Source organism: Rhinatrema bivittatum, chromosome 3 (genome assembly GCF_901001135.1).
Source record: "Rhinatrema bivittatum chromosome 3, aRhiBiv1.1, whole genome shotgun sequence".
NCBI classification, from domain to species: domain Eukaryota; kingdom Metazoa; phylum Chordata; class Amphibia; order Gymnophiona; family Rhinatrematidae; genus Rhinatrema; species Rhinatrema bivittatum.
Window position 1 is genome coordinate 35,254,545 of NC_042617.1, and position 18,461 is coordinate 35,273,005.

The 18,461-nt window shown below is 41.4% G+C and overlaps 1 protein-coding gene across 1 annotated transcript in view; it reads right to left on the reverse strand.

The window, feature by feature from the left end:
* The window catches only part of LOC115088505 (F-box only protein 28-like), a 32,504-nt gene that overhangs the window by 1,147 nt on the left and 12,896 nt on the right, over positions 1-18,461 (reverse strand).

The following is an 18,461-nucleotide window of genomic DNA, read 5'->3' on the forward strand; positions in this document are numbered from 1 at the left end:
TGCAACTGCAAAGGGCAGCACCCAAAGACGAGGAGGCCCACAAAGCCGGCAGTGGATCCCATCCCACCAGTGGCCACAAGGAAAAGGAGGTCCTGCGAAAAGAAGAGGGGACCTGTGGAGCCTATCCCACCAGCAGAGGAAGAAAGAAGAGGGAGCCCGACGGGTGGTGTGTGTGTGTGTGTGTGTGAAAATGGGAGCCCGACGGGTGGTGTGTGTGTGTGTGTGTGTGAAAATGGGAGCCCGACGGGTGGTGTGTGTGTGAAAATGGGAGCTCGATGGGTGGTGTGAGAGACAGTCTATGCGTATGAGAGGGAATGTTTATGTGAGAGCCTGTGTGTGAGAAAAAGGGACTTACCTGTATGTATGAGAACATGTGTATATGAGGGAGAGGGAGCTTGCATATGTATAAGAGTCTGCTTATGAGGGAGGGGGCATTTGTGTGAGCATGTGTACATAAGAGAGAGGGAGTTTGCATGTGAGAACATGCATATGAGAGACAGGGAGCATGTGCATGTGCATATGAGAAGGAGTTTGTGTGTTTGAGAACATGTTTATAAGAGAGAGAGAGGGAGCTAGGCACTATATGCCTTGCCGTGGCCCAAATGATGACCTGGCCGGCTTCCTGCACCTGGCCAACTGGAAAAAGACTAGGACTACTGTGAGACAGGAGAGTCATATGGTAGGTTGTGATTGAGAGAGAAGGGGTGAAAGTGGTTAGTGAGAGCGGAAGGAGGGTGTTGAGTGACAGAGAGGAGGGGAGGGAGGGGGTGAGTGACTGGAAGAGAAGCAAGGTGAGAGTGAGGAAAAAGGGGTTGAGTGACTGAAGTGAGTGAAAGGGAAGGAAAGGGGGAGAAGAGAGAGCGAGGAAGTGGAAGAGGGTCTGAGGATAGAAGAGTGCATGTGTGTGAATGAACGTGTGTATAGGAGAGAGAGAGAGAGAGAGAAACTTTTTGTTCCTGCATCCCCAACCTCCCCGCCACTAATCCAGGACAATCTCAGGGTGACTGGAAATCAAGAGTTCCCAGGTATGGTGAGGGAAACATGTTTTATCCTTATTAGATTTAATTATTGGGTGTTATTTGATGTGTCTGCTGTTTTGAATATTAATTGATTTTAGGAAATGTTTAAAGTTGTTTTTATCCTTATTTATTAGATGCTCTATTCGTCATTTGTTTTTGAAAGATTATTTTATTAGTATGGTTTCTGTTATGATGGATTTATATTTCTTGATTCTGTTATATGATGAATGGTGATGTTTGTTTCTTACATTATTGTATTGCATGTGCGTCTGATTGGGAGATCTGGGAGAGGAGAGAGGCTGGGGAGCCTGATTGGGAGGTCTGGGAGTGGCTGGGGGGGAGCAGGACTGCTGAGGTCTGGGAGTGGCTGGGGGGGGGGGGGGAAGCACGTCTGCTGGGGCCTGGGAGTGGCTGGGGGGGGGGGGGCAAGAGTGCCGGGGGCTGGGAGGGGAGAGGGAGCACGACTGCTGGGGTCTGGGAGGGTAGGAGACTGAGACTGCTATTGCTTCTAGTTCTCTGAGATGGGAAGTGGGAGAATTTTATTTTCTCTGGGTCATTTTTGGGAAATGTACATCTGAATATAAGTCTATATTATTTCTCTGGTGTTGTACTGCAGACAGAGTGTGGCTTTTGGGGGTTTCCAGTTGAGCTTTTGTCTCCATGTTTCTCTTTCTAATTTGTGGCCACTTATTCTGCATTTGGTCAGGGGGCAGGCTGTCTGCTGTCATGAGGCTGCAGTCATGACAAGGGCAGGACATCTTGGAAATGGTTTTCCTTCTTTTTTTCCTCCTAATGGTCAGAAGTGGAAAAATCGGGAAATTTTGGAAGACTTTATAAATTTAACATCGCAGTCCTTGACTCGGTCTTATTCTTTATCAGAAAATGTTGTTTGCTTGCAGTACCACGGAGGGAAGGGACAATGTTGGCGGCCTGTCCGCAGCGAAGGACGCTTTTGCCCCAATAGCTTGTTCACAACAGTCTGTCAGTTTGACAAGCACCCCCTGAGAGACTTCTAAAAAAAAAAAAAATGTAAACGGCATGGGAGAGGAGGCAACGTACTTTTGTGGATTGCAAACTGGTTTAAAGATAGGAAATAGAGTAGGATTAAATGGTCAGTTTTCTCAGTGAAGAGAGGTAAACAGGGATCTGTACTTAGACCAGTGCTTTTTAATGTATTTATAAATGATCTGGAAAGGGGAATGACAAGTGAGGGGATCAAATTTGCAGATGATACAAAATTATTCAGAGTAGTTAAATCACTGACAGATGGAGATAAATTGCAGGAGGGCCTTGTGAAACTGGAAGATTAGCATCCAAATGGCAGATGAAATTTAATGTGGACCAGTGCAAGGAGATGCATAAAGGGAAAAATAAAAACCCCATGCAGTAGTTATACAATGTTAGGTTTCATGATAGAAATTACCACCAAGGGAAAAAGATCTGGGCATCATAGTGAACAATACAGTAAAATAGTCAGCTCAGTGTGCTGCAGCAGTCAAACAAACAATGTTAAGAATACTTAAGAAGGGAGTAATGAATAAAATGGATAATATCATAATGCCTGTGTGTCACTCCATAGTGAGTCCAGACAATGACTAGTGTGTTCAAATCTGGTTGCTGCATCTAAAAAAAAGATACAGAGAAATGCGACCAAAATGGTAAAGGGGATGGAACGAGGAAAGGCTTGGAGAAGACACAACTGGGGGGGGGATGGGATGGGGGGGGGGGGGATAGGGAGATATGATAGAGGTCTATAAAATCATGAGAGGACTAGAAGGGATTAATGTAAATCAGTTGTTTACTCTTTCAGACAATATAAGGACTAGAGGTACCCTATGACGTTAGCAAGTAGCACATTTAAAACAAATCAAAGAATATTATTTTCCACTCAATGCACACAATTAAGCTCTGGAATTCATTGGCAGAGGATATGGTTAAGGCAGTTAGCTTATCTGGGTTTAAAAAAGGTTTGGACAAGTTCCTGGAGGAGAAGTTTATAAACTATTAGATAGTTTGACTTAGAAAATAGCCACTGCTTACTAGCATGGGATCTAGTTAGAGATCCATATTCAGACACAGTCTGGATAGCAAAATTAGACGGATAGAACTTATCCATCTAACTTTGGAAGCATATTCAATAATGTAGCCACACTACTGAATATAGCCGGCTTTCTTAATTGGTTAGCCTGCTAGCTTTAGGACAGCAATTTGACCAGTCAAGATTTAACCAGATAAGTCATCTGGTTAACTGCATATTGGAGTTAGCTGGTTAACTTAGCTGGCTAATTCAATCCCTCCCAGTTACGTCCCCGGAACATTCCTAACTTATCTGGCTAAATTCTAGCCTCCTAACTTAAAAGATGTGTCCAAATATTCATTTACCTGCCTAATGTCTGAGTTACCAGGCTAAATCCTTTTGAATATGGATCTCTTAATGTTTGGGTACTTGCCAGGCGTTTGTATCCTGGATTGGTCACTGTTGGAAACAGGTTGCTGGGCCTGAAAGACCCTCAACCTGACCCAGCACAGCAATATGATCCTACATTCATTTCTTTTCTGGGGTTTCTATTAGTGTAACTTTCTTGCCCTTAAATATTTCTACAAGGTGGATTGGAAAGGGGGGGGGGGGGTACGGACCTGCCAGGGTACCAGAGACCCTCGCTACGTCTCTGATAAGGACTCAGACTCTGTTACACAAGACCAAACCACAAGTAGGAACTATATTAGCTCCCTCTTCTAGTGCACAAATCCAACAGCTTTTCCAATGTAGTATATGAAGAAAGGTAATAGATTTTTAGGGTTCAAACCTTACAGAAAGAAAAAAAAAAAAAAGTCACCAAAAACTCTCTCAGAAGGAGCATTTAAAATGAGCTAAAATTAGGATTAAATCTGAGAAAATGAATACAAATAAGAAAGATTTACTACATTACTCATCCATTTATTGTACAGTAAATGTACAGTCATAGCACTCATCTCCATTTGAATTTCTCCCATTTTACAAACCAAGCTTTGGGCCTTATTCATTCAAAGGGACTTCCCAATCCTGAGCCTACAGAAATACATCTTCAATGAATTCTAGCAATTTAAAGCAAGTTTGCTTACCGTCACTGTTTTCTGTAGATAGCAGGATGAATTAGCCATTATGTGTCATCCAGCGGCACTGAATGGACACGTCTCTCCAAGTAAGTAGAGCTTTGAGCTCTACTAGGCATGTGCAGGAGTGCCCGTGTGGGCGTTACCTCATGAGTCCCCTCAGTCTATATCACAGCTGATCTAGCTATGTAGTTGGACTCTCCAGGGAGGAGGGTGGGTATTCCATGGCTAATTCATCCTTTCTACAGAAAGCAGCATGGGAAATCCCCACATGTAATGGCTAATTCAGCCTTCTTACTCTAAAACCGATGGCTGCAACAGAGTGTTTACTACGGAGAGATCAGATTTTGCAAAACTGCTTATCCAAATTTACTGTCAGCCTTTGAGAGTTTATTAAAACAGCAAAAAGTATGAATAGAAGACCAAGTTGCGGCTTTGCAGATATCTTCAAAAGGTACTTCTCGGAGGTGTGCAATGGAAGCAGCCATGCCTCTCACCTGATGAGCCTTCCCAGAGTGCTATTTGCAGTCCTGCTAAGGTGTAGCAGGGATGAATGCCTGTTACATAAGGTATGTTTGGTGTTTGCTACTCCTAGACCCAGTTGAGAGGTTTTATGATGTGGCCTGAATTCGTTCCTTGTAATGCGCTAAGGCCCTTTTGCAGGCCAAAGTACCTAGGGCTTTTTCGCCTTCCCGCACATGGGGCTTAGGAAAGGTGGTAGACAATATGATGGAAAGCAGTGACTACCCATCAGGGTTTCGCCTACCATGCAGCCTCACCATGCCCTGATCCAGTCTGCTATGACAACTCCCCACCAGCAGAGGCCTCCAGTGACCTCTTGAAAATTCAGCACTGTCAATTTTCAAGGCTCATCACCCACTAAAAATGTTGCTAGCAGTAAATATTTTTTAATGGGTTATCATAAGGCTTGGGAATAACTGCACGGAATGTCAGTTGCTACCCTTAAGAGAAACATGGGAGAAACCTGCACAGTGCAGCTTGCTGGGCAGACAGGATGGAGCATTTGGTCCTTTTCTGTCTTAATTAGTATCGGGCTGATACAGTATAAGTTGCAGGAGAGCGGGCAAATGCCTGCTCTCCTGTGCGCGCAATTCTATATTCAAATGAGGGCTCACAGCAAAAAGAGGCTTTAGGGGACACTAGCGCGCGTCCCTAGCACCTCTTTCTGGACAGGAGCGGCGGCTGTCAGCGGGTTTGACAGCCAACACTCAATTTTGCCGGTGGCTGTTCTCTAACCTGCTGACAGCCACGGGTTCGGAAACCGGACGCCGGCAAAATTGAGCATCCGGTTTTCAACCCGCGAGCCGATTTAAAAAAAAAACAAAACTTTTTTTTAACTTTTGGGACCTCCGACTTAATATCGCCATGATATTAAGTCAGAGGGTGCACAGAAAAGCAGTTTTTACTGCTTTTCTGTGCATTTTCCTGGTGCCCGGAGAAATTAACGCCTACCTTTGGGTAGGCGTTAATTTCTGAAAGTAAAATGTGCGGCTTGGCTGCATATTTTGCTTTCTGAATCGCGCGGGAATACCTAATAGGACCATCAACATGCATTTGCATGTTGCGGGCGCTATTAGGTTCGGGGGGTTGGACGCGTTTTCGACGCGCTATTACCCCTTACTGATAAGGGGTAAAGCTAGCATGTCGAAAACGCACGTCCAATTGCGGGTTAACAGTGCGCTCCAGTGGTGAAAAAACATATGCACCTACATACTTTCTTTACAAGGAGACACAGCCATGTCTAATGACAGCCAGTCTTCTCAAGTAAAGATTGAAAGAGCCCATAGAGAGCTTGGCTCTAAAACTGACAACTGGCTCAGAGATATAGTGCTGTGCCTACACAGTTTTCCTCCCTTATTTTTGAGCTGGCATGGAAGCAGATGGAACTATCTTGGGATAGTCCACTCCATCCGTCAGGACCTAGCACCCTCCACTCTTCGCAAGCACTATGAACTACGTGAAATTACATGAGCGCTACGAGATGCACACCTTCGATATAGGTGGCCTTTCCTCTTTGGATTGCTCTTTGTGGTTAAAGGCATGACATTTCGTGTGAAAACCATGATGGAAGCAGTAGATGATTTCAAGCAAGCTAAATATCTCCTTCAATTTTTCTGCCCCCAAGATGGTGGCCGAAGCGACAAAGGTGGATATCTTTCCCAAATGGCAGTGTGTTGGAAAAGGAAGCAGGAAACTCCGCAGGCAGTCCTGAGAACTCCTGCTCAGCTATGTCTGATCAGGGGTGATCAATATTGCGAATTTCTCTTTTTTTGCAGTTTATTTGGACTACCTTTGAGTCTAATTGTTACTACCTTGGACTCTTTCTTTTCACATACAGTTTAATGTGCAGTGATTAGGCTGCTAAGTTCTTTCTATATTTTTATAGTCCTTAAGGTGGAACACAGTGCTTGTTGTTTCTTGCACAATATTATGCCTGTATGATCGGGGTGGGGTGGGGTGGGGGGGGGGGGCGCTCATGGAAAAATAAAATTTTCAATTTTATTTGGAAAAGACGACCATATCGGGTAGTTCAGGCAATTTTATATCAACCCAAAAAAAGAGGTGGATTAGGAATACCACATTTTTTTTATGGTACTTTGCAGCATCACAATTAAAGGCACCTCTTGACTTGCAGAGGTCCACAGAGGTAAAACAATGGACCATACTGGAACAGAGTATGGTAGGGTCCTATGCCTCTGTCGACACTCCCATGGCAACCTTGTTCCAGCTGGTGTTCTCTACATGGTTTGTCCATAACCTTGAAATCAATGCTGCGAGTTTGGTCACAGTGGAAGCACGGGGTTGTGGGTAACATTTTTATTTCTCACATCTTTTCCATAATATGGCTTTTCCCATTTAAAAGTCTCTTAAATCACTTGATTTAAGAGAAGGTACATGGAATAATAAGAGTTGATAATTTATTGCAACATAGTGAGGTTATGAAATCAAATGATATTGTTAACCATTATCATATGATAACCTTGAACTTTCTGGAATATGCCCAAGTAAAACATTTTCTACTTGTACAACAGAAAGCTCTGGCTATAAGACAGGGTAAATCCCTCTTTGAAAATTACTGTGAGCAAGTAGAAGAGATAAAAAGTCTTGTGTCTAAGGTGTATGACATTCTCAATCACCGAGTAACGATCAAAGTTTTTTTCCAAGTCTTGGAGGCCTGTACAGTCTGCAATTCAGACATGGTTTACTGCTGTCAGCAAATTCAGTAGCTTTTCCAGCTTCCATATTTGTTGGTTCGGGATTTTATTTTATATGATTTGGTATGATTTCACTACCACCAACAACTGGAGACAGACAATTGCTAAAGATGATGGCATAGCATATCCAACCCGCAAGGCCCAAGTGGATGAGTTTCTGAGAAGTAGCCCAGTGTACGTCCCCTCCTACACAGCTATACATCACCTATATAACCAGGGAGAAATTTCAGAAAAGGACAGCATATGACCCTCATCTATATGTAACCTATGACTGTCAGCTAATATGATCCCAGATCATGAAACTTCAAAGCCATCATTACCATCCTGAAGCAAGCATGGGTATTGATCACCTTACCCTCCCTGCCCATCTCAGCTACAAGAAGTCTGGCCAACTGCCAGTATGTCCTAATGTATTGCTTGCAAGAATACTAAACAGGATAACTTTGCTGTTTACCTATCCTCTCTCTAAAGATCCCAAGTGAATAACAAAATATCTATATGTCTGTACAATCATATGCTATAATTTTAGTGCTGTAATTTGTAGTCCTCGTATGTGGTTTTCTGGTCTCTAAGAATTATTTGGTTTCATTTGCAAGTCCAATTGCATATACTGCTATTATTACTATCTTTAGAGCTAAAGCCCCTTCACAAACCTGGTAACAGGATCTGCATAAGCTACTAGCCTTACCCATCTCGGGGATAACTGTAAAACTGGCTACATCAGGGTTTCCCAACCCTCTCCTGGAGGCACACCAGTCAGATTTTCAGAATATCTGTAATGAATATGCCTACGAGAAATTTGCATATATTGGGTCTCCAATGCATGCAAATCTGTATCATGCATTTTCACTGTGGCAATCCTGAAAACCTGACTGAATAGGTGTGCCTCCAAGCGAGGGTTGGAAAACAGTGAGCTACATTCATAGGAGAAAGACTAACACCTTCCAGCAATGCATTAACATGTTAACAAGATGTCCCACAAGCATCTCTCCAAATTGCTTTTAACGTTTAGAAGAGAATCCATCTAAATCAGACTTATTCAACTTCAAATTATCAGTTGCCTGTGAAACTTCAAACACTGTAATTTCCTTTTTCAACCTAAACTGTGATTCCTGAGGAATAACTGGTAAATATATCCCCTCTAAATAGGCATAAATATGTTCATCGAAAAAGGTATCTTTCCTATACAGATCCTGATAAAACCTCTCGGATTTTGGTATTGTCAAAAAGTGTTCCCCTAGCCTCTCTACTTCAAAGGATATGATTCTGAGACTGCTTAGCTCAACTTCAGACCCAGGATTTTATTTGCCTTATTACCATGTTCAAAGTGACCGACAGGTCAGGTTTAGCTAATGATTAATATCCGTATATAAAAAAAAAGTACAGTTTACTCCTATCCACTTCTAACTTTCTTAGAATACTTGGATCAGATTTTTTTTTAAGTCTTCTATTGATTGAGTAGACTTTTGAAAATTAATACAAGTTTGCTCTTTTTACAGACCAATCAACTTCCCTTTGTCTCCATCTTCTTTAAACTTAAGATAGTCCTGAATGCCAATCTCCAAACTCTGATAAATCTCATTATTCAATAGTCATTTATTCTCCAGAAACAGCTCCCTCTATTGTTTTGTATATGGTTAAGAGTCAATTCAACTAGAAATCTGGTCAGACCGAGTGATATTAGAATTTCAATACACATCGCCTTTGAGACAAATTTTGTCCACCAAAGAGGGGGAGGGGGAAAAAATATCGATCCTGGAATAAGTATTATGAGGTTTAGAAAGAAAAAAACAACACACACTTAATCACTAATTGAATTTAACATCTGCTAAATATCTACCAGACATTTTTAGATACCCCCGATCACCCTGCATTGACAGACTAACACCTGCAGAATTATCAAGAGGGGGAGAGAAATGGTAAAGTTAAAATCACCACCCCAAACCACATGACCTTCAAAACTTCACACATACACATGCATCATAAGATACCCCATTTACAATTTGGAGCATCAATATTTGCAATCGTGGGTATCTCAGTGTTTACTTTTATTATAATTCTATATTATATACACATACAACATCTTTTTTCACTTCTCCAACATCTGCATTCAGATCCTTGGAAATTGAGATCCCAACACCCCCATATTTGTTCTTGCCAGTAATTTTTTTTTTTTAATTAAAGTTTTTCAAACATACACCAACATCCCATCTAAGCTTGCATACTTGGTAAAATTACACTTCACCCTCCCAGAGTTCTCTCTCAGCTATCCAAGTTCCACTGTGATCTTTGGCCCAGGCTTGAAATTATAAACAAACTAACACAGGAAGAAACATGTTTCCTGAGCAAGGTGGTTAACTGTTCCACCTGATATATTCCCCAAAGTCTCTTATATAAAGCTGTTATGGTGAAAGGTGAATAGGGCAGTGTCCCAAGGATCTGAACTGGGACCGCTGCTTTTTAACATATTTATAGATGACCTAGAGATGGAATGAGTGAGGTGATCAAATTTGCTGAGGATGCAAAATTATTTGAAGTGTTAAAGCACAAGAAGACTGTGAGAATTTGCAAGACAACCTGGCAAGACTGGGAGACTGAGTATCCAAATAGCACGACATTTAATGAGGACAAGAGCAAAGTGATGCACATAGGGAAGAGCAACCCAAATTATAGCTACACAATGCAAGGTTCCACATTAGACGTCACCATCAAGGAAAAGGACCTAGGCGTCATTGTGAATATGTTGAAATCCTCTGCTCGGTGTGCAGTGGCAACAAAAAAAAAAAAAAAAAAGGCAAATAGAATGCTAGGATTTATTTGGAAAGGAATGGAGAATATCAAGATACCTCTGTATTGCGCCATGGTGAGATCACACTGAGTATTGTGGACAATTCTGGTTGCCACATCTCAAAATTTCTCTTATGAGGAAAGGCTAAAGAGGTTAGGGATATTCAGTTTGGAGAGGAGATGACAGAGGAAATATGATAGAGATCTATAAAATATTAAATATTAAAACCTAGCCTCATGCCCATCACCCGTTCTCATCTCCAGCCTACATTAGGCCCCATAACTCTTACTTTATGTTGTTAACCCCAGTTACTTTTTTCCAAGTTCATTCTACCTGTTTATTGTAAGACATCCTCTTGTCAGGGTTATTGTTTGGAATGTAAACCGACTTGATTAGTATTCTGTTACTGGAAAATCGGTATATAAAAGTGCTAAATAAATAAATAAGTGAAGTGGAATGAGTAAACATGAACCTGTTTATTTATTTTCAAATGTACAAAGACTAGGGGACATGCGACAAAGTTGCTAGGAAATCCAATTAAGAATAGGAGAAAATATTCTGGAATTCATTGCCAGAGGATATGGTAAAAGCTGTTAATGTAGCTGGGTTTAAAAACAGGTTTGGAAAAGTTCTTGGAAGAAAAGTCCATAAATCATTCAAGTGGAGTTGAGGAAATTCATTGTTTATCCCTGGGGTAAGCAGCATGGAATCTATCAACCTTTTGGGATCCTGCCAGATACTCATGATCTGGATTGGCCACTGTTAGAAACAGAATACTGGGCTTGAAGACTTTTGGTCTGACCTAGTATGGCAAATCTTAAGGTTTTACAGAGGTGGATTATTCTGCTTTCAATCTGCATCTGATGAAGTGGACTTTGTTTTCAAAATCTAATGCTTCAATAAATTAGTCTATAAGATGCCACTCACCCTCTTGTCAATGTGCTATCTCAAATATATGGACTTAATTTGGCAAATTACAGTACCCCCTTCACCAGAGCATGAAGCAAAATCACCATCTGATCTCTGTCCATTGGATATTTAGTAATGTCCCAATACCTTATAATTTTTGGATAGGTGCCACAGTCCCTCTAGCATTGATCTAATGTGGTAATGTAAATCCCTTTCAGTCTGGGGGGAGGGGGTAAAAACCAATGAAAGTAGACTTTAAACACATTTTCTGCTGATTGTGCAGCTATCAACGTTTCAGCTATCCACTATCTGACCTCCTCCCAGATATCTTCAATCGTGTAAGATAGGTTCCCTTTCCCAGTCCACCCACCCCTCCCCTAATCACCTTATATATCTGAGATAACCTTTAAAGGCCAAACCCTCTTTACAGAATTTTTCAAAGAGAAAAATTAACCTGTTTACCCCTCTCTATCTAATATAATGTTGAACCTGCAAAAAAATGCAGTCGTCAACCTTAATACATTCAATTTCTCCCTCAATGCAGCAAAGCTCAATACGCCCTGAGAATTTAAAAACTGGCCTAGACGAGTTAATCCAGCTGTTTCCCCATCACTTAAAGCAAATCCCTTCATTCCCTGCTGGAAATTCCTCATCATACCAATCTGGCACATTAGGGAGTACTTTCCCCACGAAGAAACCTTATCCGTGGTCGATTCCCACACTGCAATCGTGTAGCTTGTGAAGGGATTGCACATTACTTTAGGGTTGCGCATCCCCCTTAAAAATTAAAGAATAAAACTGAATAGGACTTTCCCCCAAATAGTGTTGCTCCATTTGAACCCATTTTTTCACTCTCAGCCCTCAGTTTCACTCTCAGCCGTGCCTTCAACTACACAAGGGGTGGGAAAGACAGGGGGTCCTGGTTCTCTCTTTCCCCTGTGGTCTTCAGCCAGCAGCAGGGAAGTGTATCTTTTCTTCTGTTGGTTTTGCGCGTTGCTGTTTCTTTAAAAAAAAAGTCACAGTATAAGGCTCGTCAGCCTAAGGTATTTGAGGCTGCTGTAGTTGGGGGTAGAAAAGAACGCAAGCGGTCCCTGCTGCGAGATCGGGGCAGTCTTTTTTTTTTCTGAGGTGACGTACGCTGTGGGCGTGGAGAGTTTGACGCAGCAGGCAGGCAGACCGCACTACGTGTGCTCGGTAATGGCGCCATCTTCAGAGCGCAACATATCCTGTTGGGCCTGTGACACCGGCCGCGCACAGCTCAACTCAGCCGAACTTTGCAGTGAATGTGCTGCGGGAAGGGAGGGACCCTCCTCGGGGGCGGCAGCTGGCAGGAGAGCTACCCTATCCCAGGGCCCCTGTCAGAGATGCTCCGGGGAGAGATTTTATCACGGCAGGTGGGACTGCTACACGTGGCAGGAAGCAGGCAGCTTTTCGTGAGCCGAGGGATTCCCCTCCCCTGCTGTCTCCAGTGATACAAAAGCAGGGGTTGATGACCAAGGAGATGGACGGACGGAGGATGGATGTGGAGGATTTTTTCACGGATTTCATTTTTTTTTTCCTGCCCAAGGCCTACGTGGTACACCACCTTATAACAGATATCTACTTCTGGGACTCCCAAGTCCCTCCCCTCCTCCCTCCAATCATTCTTTCGGTAAGAACAATGTTTTTGGAAATCCTAGGAGGTTTGTATCTCCAAATAAGATTCAGAAGAAATTTTTAAAACGACAGTGGGAATTGCTATCAGAAGCATTTGACATAAATAGCACAGGTGAGGCAAAGCATTCATTTTAATGGCAGCTATTTTCCTCAGCCACAAAATATTCACGTTCCTGGGGATTCAAGATGGCATCCTAGAGGTAAGACACTGATTCTCTGAGCTCCTACCAGCATTTTTCCATTTTGCTATGTGGAAGAAGAGGAAAGGTGGGTGTGCATACCCCACCAATTCAAGTATGCAACTCTTCCTTGATTCAATAGTCTATTCTCCCATGTGTGTCCTCTGAGCTTTCTGCATTTTCTCTCAAGCCAGTACGTCTTGTTGCCAGGGTTGAGAAGGAAGCCTCTTCCCAGTCTGTAGCAGAGGTTTCTCAGCCCAGATGAGCAGTCTGTTCCTCCGCGGCCTGCCCTGTCTGCTTCCCCGGGAACGGGACTCCCCGTCAGTGCGGCTAACCTGGAAGCAGTTGAGCTGCTAGTGGAAGAAGTATCAGCTGAGCAAATAGGTGTTCAGAGGCAGAGGGTGGCAGCTTTCCTCTCCAAGGATGACAGGAAGGCACTGCAAGGGATGTCGTTGGATGTCCTGCCAGTGCTGAGTGCTTCGATTGAGGCTGGGTCATCTTTGGGAGCGTCACTAGCCAACTTTCCACCTGTAAACCCTGATTTGAAGGTGTGTCACCACCAAGCAAGTGGCGAAATCTGACTGGAATCCATGTGAAAATTTCTTAGCGCCATGAATCTCTCTATTTCCAAAAGAAATCTTTTATGAGAGACAATAAAGATCATATTGACAGGGTACAGCAATCTTAAACATTTCTGAGAAAACTCATGATTGTGAAGGAAAGTTAAGCCTTGGTCCTTAGAAAAGGGCAATCTTATTTTACATGGTAGGCTGGAGATTATGGCAAACAAAATGAGGTTCTTGAATCTCAGAGTGCTGAACTTTCCGGAGACCTCTTTGATTGGTGCCTGAGAGTTGTTCAAGCAGTATAGGCCCAGATTTTGAAGCTCTCTCCAGAAGTGTTACCAGCTTAACCCGGATTTATTACCTTCCTTCCAAAAACTGTGTTTCAGCTACTGTAGCACAAGATGGTGTACAAGATCATTTAAATGTAGACACTTTGCAATACTGACGAAGCTGGAATGTATAATCTGTTGTTACAGCATTGTTAGGATGTCACTTAGCGGTTATACTGCTCTATGTTTTGTACCATGGAATACGCTTTTAACTAGATTTTTCTTAAATAGATACACTTTGGAATTATCTGCCTTCCTAGAGAATTCACAGGATAAAGTGACTTCTAAGGCCACCCTGCTAGTATCCTTTGTCTTCAAATCAGATAATAATTCTGTAATGTGGCTTTTTTTTTTTTTTTTTTTAGGAATAAGGAATGTTTTGTTTGTGGACCAAAAAAGTTTCTTTTTCCTGATGTATCATTAGAAACACAGGCTAGATGTAAATAATTCAAACGATGAGGCAGGACTTGCTTTAACTTGGCTGGTGTTTTTTTTCCTTCGTTTTCCTTCTAAATGCTTAGTAACATTTGAAAATCTTCGCTACATATTTTGACCCTATACAACTTAAAACTTTTTTGGATGCAAAGATTGCTGCATTTTCTGCTAATGCTACCATTTAGGATTTTGTTAGTATCCCTGGATTCGCCTTTTCTTTCTATTCTATTTCTTTTATCATCATCATATTATGCAGCTTCCTTGTTTTGCTGATTTCCCTTTTCATATTGTGGGCTACAGAGGATTATATGAGATTTTTCCATTTTTTGTTTGTTTTGTTGACTTTTTGGGCATTTTGCTTATCTTTGTAACAATTATCACCTATTGTTAATATTTTGTTAAAATTTTATAAATATAAAGTATTAAAAAAAATGTGTGTTCCTCCATTGCTAGAGATCTGACGAAACTGTCTGCACCAAAGAAGAGAGAATTCACTTGCGCCATCTGCTGGCTGTCCCTGGAGATTTTCACTCCTCAGTATTTTATAGAATGGTGAGACCATTTAAAATCACACATATGTAAGAGAAAAGTACACAATTTATTATCACAGCTTTGTTAAACAGTTTTGGACATGTGTCCTAAAATACATACACTCACACACACACATTCCATACTCTAACAACACCACACTAAATACAAGGGAATACGGTTTGGAAGCAATATATTGATGACTTGTTTTTTTGTGGAAGGGAGATGAAGCATCGTTGTGGAGTTTTCAAATGCATATGAATCAGAGTGATACTCATTTGCAGTTACTTTCGTTAAGGATACCATCTCGGTTGCTTTTCTGGATATGTTGGTCACTAAAGGTGATAGCAGCATAGAAACTACTGTGTTTAGAAAGCCCACAGATAGAAACACACTGCTTCATGCTACATGTTTTCATCCAAGAAAGCTTAAGGAGAATATACAGTGTGGGCAGTTTTTTGAGATATAGGAGGCTGTGTTCCTCTACGAAGGAATATAGGGTTAAGGCACAGGAGCTTACCAACAGATTTTTGGAACGAGGTTATAGCCAAACGACTCATTAAGAAAGCATTTTAAACGTGGCCTCTGTGCGAATCGTGACAATTGGTTGAAAGTACAGCATAGAGAGAAAATTTCTAGGATTGTTTATACACGTCCTTATTCATCCAAAACCACAGCTATAAAACAAAGTATATGAAACATTGGTCTTTGTTATCACCTCTGTCAGGTTTTACTGATCGACCTATTTTTGCTACTAAAAAGGGTAAAAATTTAAAGGATAGGTTGAAAAGTAGTTTATCACCAATGATAGATACTCGCTCCTGTGGCCAATATCAATGTGGTCATTGCTCTGTTTGTTCTAATGTGTTACAGATTCAACAATATCGGGTTAAATCCAATGCTCGTCCAGATATATTACCTGACATTTTTTTGTTCATCTGAAAGGGTTGTTTTGCTATAATATGTCCTTCTGCATTGGTATATGTTGGTCATACTAACAGAACTATAAGACAAAGAATAGTTGAAACACAAGAGTTGTGTACATACTAAGAAAGAGTCAGCTCCGTTAGTAGGTCATTAGTTACAGAAAATACATAGTGTAGATGACATAAAATGTTTTGTCATCAAGCAGTGTTATAACGCTGGAGGGGGACACACAGTGTCTCCTTACTCAGTGGGAGCAGAAATGTATTTTCGAATGGCAGACCTTGATACCTCATGGGTTAAATGCTGCGATTGAGTGGGTAGCTTTTTTTGTGAAGCATCTATTTCAGGGTGAGTAGGGTAGGATAAGCATTGTCTATAGTTCTTTTTGGTTTGGTCTGGTAATGGAATGGGCATGGTGGCATTTTAGGTATGGTGTTGTAGGCGATTGTGTTTTGGGTGAGTATTGAGTGGTATGTGGTTATTATGTGCATATGGAGGTTAGTATTGGTGATGATGGAAAGAAGGGGAAATTGGTTTGGTGTGAATGCATGTGTGGTTATTTGGGGGAATTGCCCTTGCAAGAGTTCGGGTGTGTTGGATGGAGTTGAGTGTTGTGTGTGTTTGGATGGTGGAATGTGTTTTTGAAGAGTGAGGTTGAATGGGTATTATATTGTGGATGGGTTTTTGATTTAATTTTTAGTTTGTTTGATACGTTGTTGGTGATGCTTGCTTGCACGTGATGACTTTATGGTGACGCGTCCAATGTAGGGAGCGTACATTTGTCCCGTCATAGTCGCTCTTTAAGAGTTTAGGGATGCGTTGGGTGGAGTTGAGTGTTGTGGCGTTTGGATGTGGAAAGAGTGAGGTTGGTGGGAAGAGTGAGGTTGAATGGGTATTATATTGGGGGTGGGTTTTTTACTTAATTTTTCAGCTTGTTCGATATGTTGGCGATGCTCACGTTGCGCGTGATGACGTTATGGTGAATGCGTCTGACGTAGGGGGCGCCGATGCTCGCAGCTTACCGCCGTAGGGCGGTGGCCACTTGAAACACGCTTTAAAAGTAAAGCAAGAGGAAGCATCGTTCACAGCGATTTTTTGTGAAGTCGTGAGTTTTGACCAAGCCGAGTTGTAAGCATTAAGAGGTGGACATTGTTTATGAGAAATTAAGTTTTGGATGTCGCTTTAAGGTATGGTAAAGGTCTGAAGTAGGGAAATTGTTTCGTGTGTTGGAACATGGTGTGGTCTTATGGGGAGTTTTGTTTAGTTCGTGTGTTGTGTGTGCTCATTGCTCCAGGCTTTGAAAATTTACTGTGAAAACAATCTCCAGTGCCCAGATATAAGCCGGTTTTGGGAGAGTTAAGAGATATTTGGTGGCATACCCGATACATGTGGACAGCCTGGGAACAAATCAAATTATAGACGCTCTTTGGTAAAGTTTTTTCTCACATTTTTTGAAGGTAAATGTGTCTTATATATTATGTCTTATAAGGTGACTAAATTTGGGTTTGTTTTCTCAGTGGTTACCATCTCCCTGAGGAAGCAGATGGTTGTGAAACAAAGGCCGCTTGTTGGAGTTAAACCACAGTGACAACATGCAGTCAGCAATATGAAGAAGGATTGCCTAGAAGTGAAGAGACCTATACAGGGAAGTTTGCCAGATGAAGAAACATTGAAGTGGTTTATATTATATACATAATATTCAATAAACTCAATCGTTATTTGAAAACCAACGAACTCAGTAATAGTACTATCTAAATACGTTAGATTATTAGATTTTTTCAAGAGACTTTAAACAGTGCTGATTCATAAATCATTTAATATATACATGAGTGAGTGACTTTCATACCATCCCGCAAGCTTTTCTGGCAAATCTGCTCTCAAGCCGCATTAGGGATCATCTTTAATCATCAGTCACTATTTTACCCATGTTTTGCGTTTTGCATATTTTACTTTTTTTCTCTTTTTCTTTTTAAATAAAATTTTTTTGCAGAGATACTTCCCTTTCAAAGATATCCATGGAGGGTGCTACCCTTCCAAGTAGTTTTAGATGCAGTCCAAGTACAGTTCGACGTGCACGTTTCGCGTCCTGTGCTGCTTCAGGAACCTGTCTGGCTGTATTAACTTATGTCAAAACGTTCTTCAGTTATGTTTGATTATTGTCTCGCGAGCGTGAACACTACTTCCTCGCGGTCTGGAGCCAGACCGCGAGGAAGTAGTGTTCACGCCAGAAAAGCTTGCGGGATGGTATGAAAGTCACTCACTCATGTATATATTGAATGATTTATGAATCAGCACTGTTTAAAGTCTCTTGAAAAAATCTTATATTATTATACAGCCATGTTTCAGCATGAAAAAATGGGCAAAAGCTGGGTATAAAGTTGTAAGTGGTTAAAACCACAGGGGGGGGGGGGGTTCATGCACATGACTTTGTATTGGGTTAATGAAAAACAATGATGTATAGGCCTTTGGGTCTTGAGGCTCACTATTCCCTTGTATTTGGTGTGGAGTTTTTAGAGTATGAATGTGTGTGTGTGAGTGTATGTATTTTAGGACACATGTCCAAAACTGTTTAAAAAGCTGTGATAATAAAAATGTGTACTTTTCTCTTACATATCTGTGTGATTATAATATTCATAGAGAAAGTGGTTCAATATCACCCACTGTGTGTACCTTATACGGAGCCCATTTAAAAGACATTTTATAGTCCTCTAGCCATTAATATCCAAAATGTCTCTCTACCAACAGTTCCATCACCAGTCAAGTACAGAATTAAATTTAAAACCTTATGCTTGATAC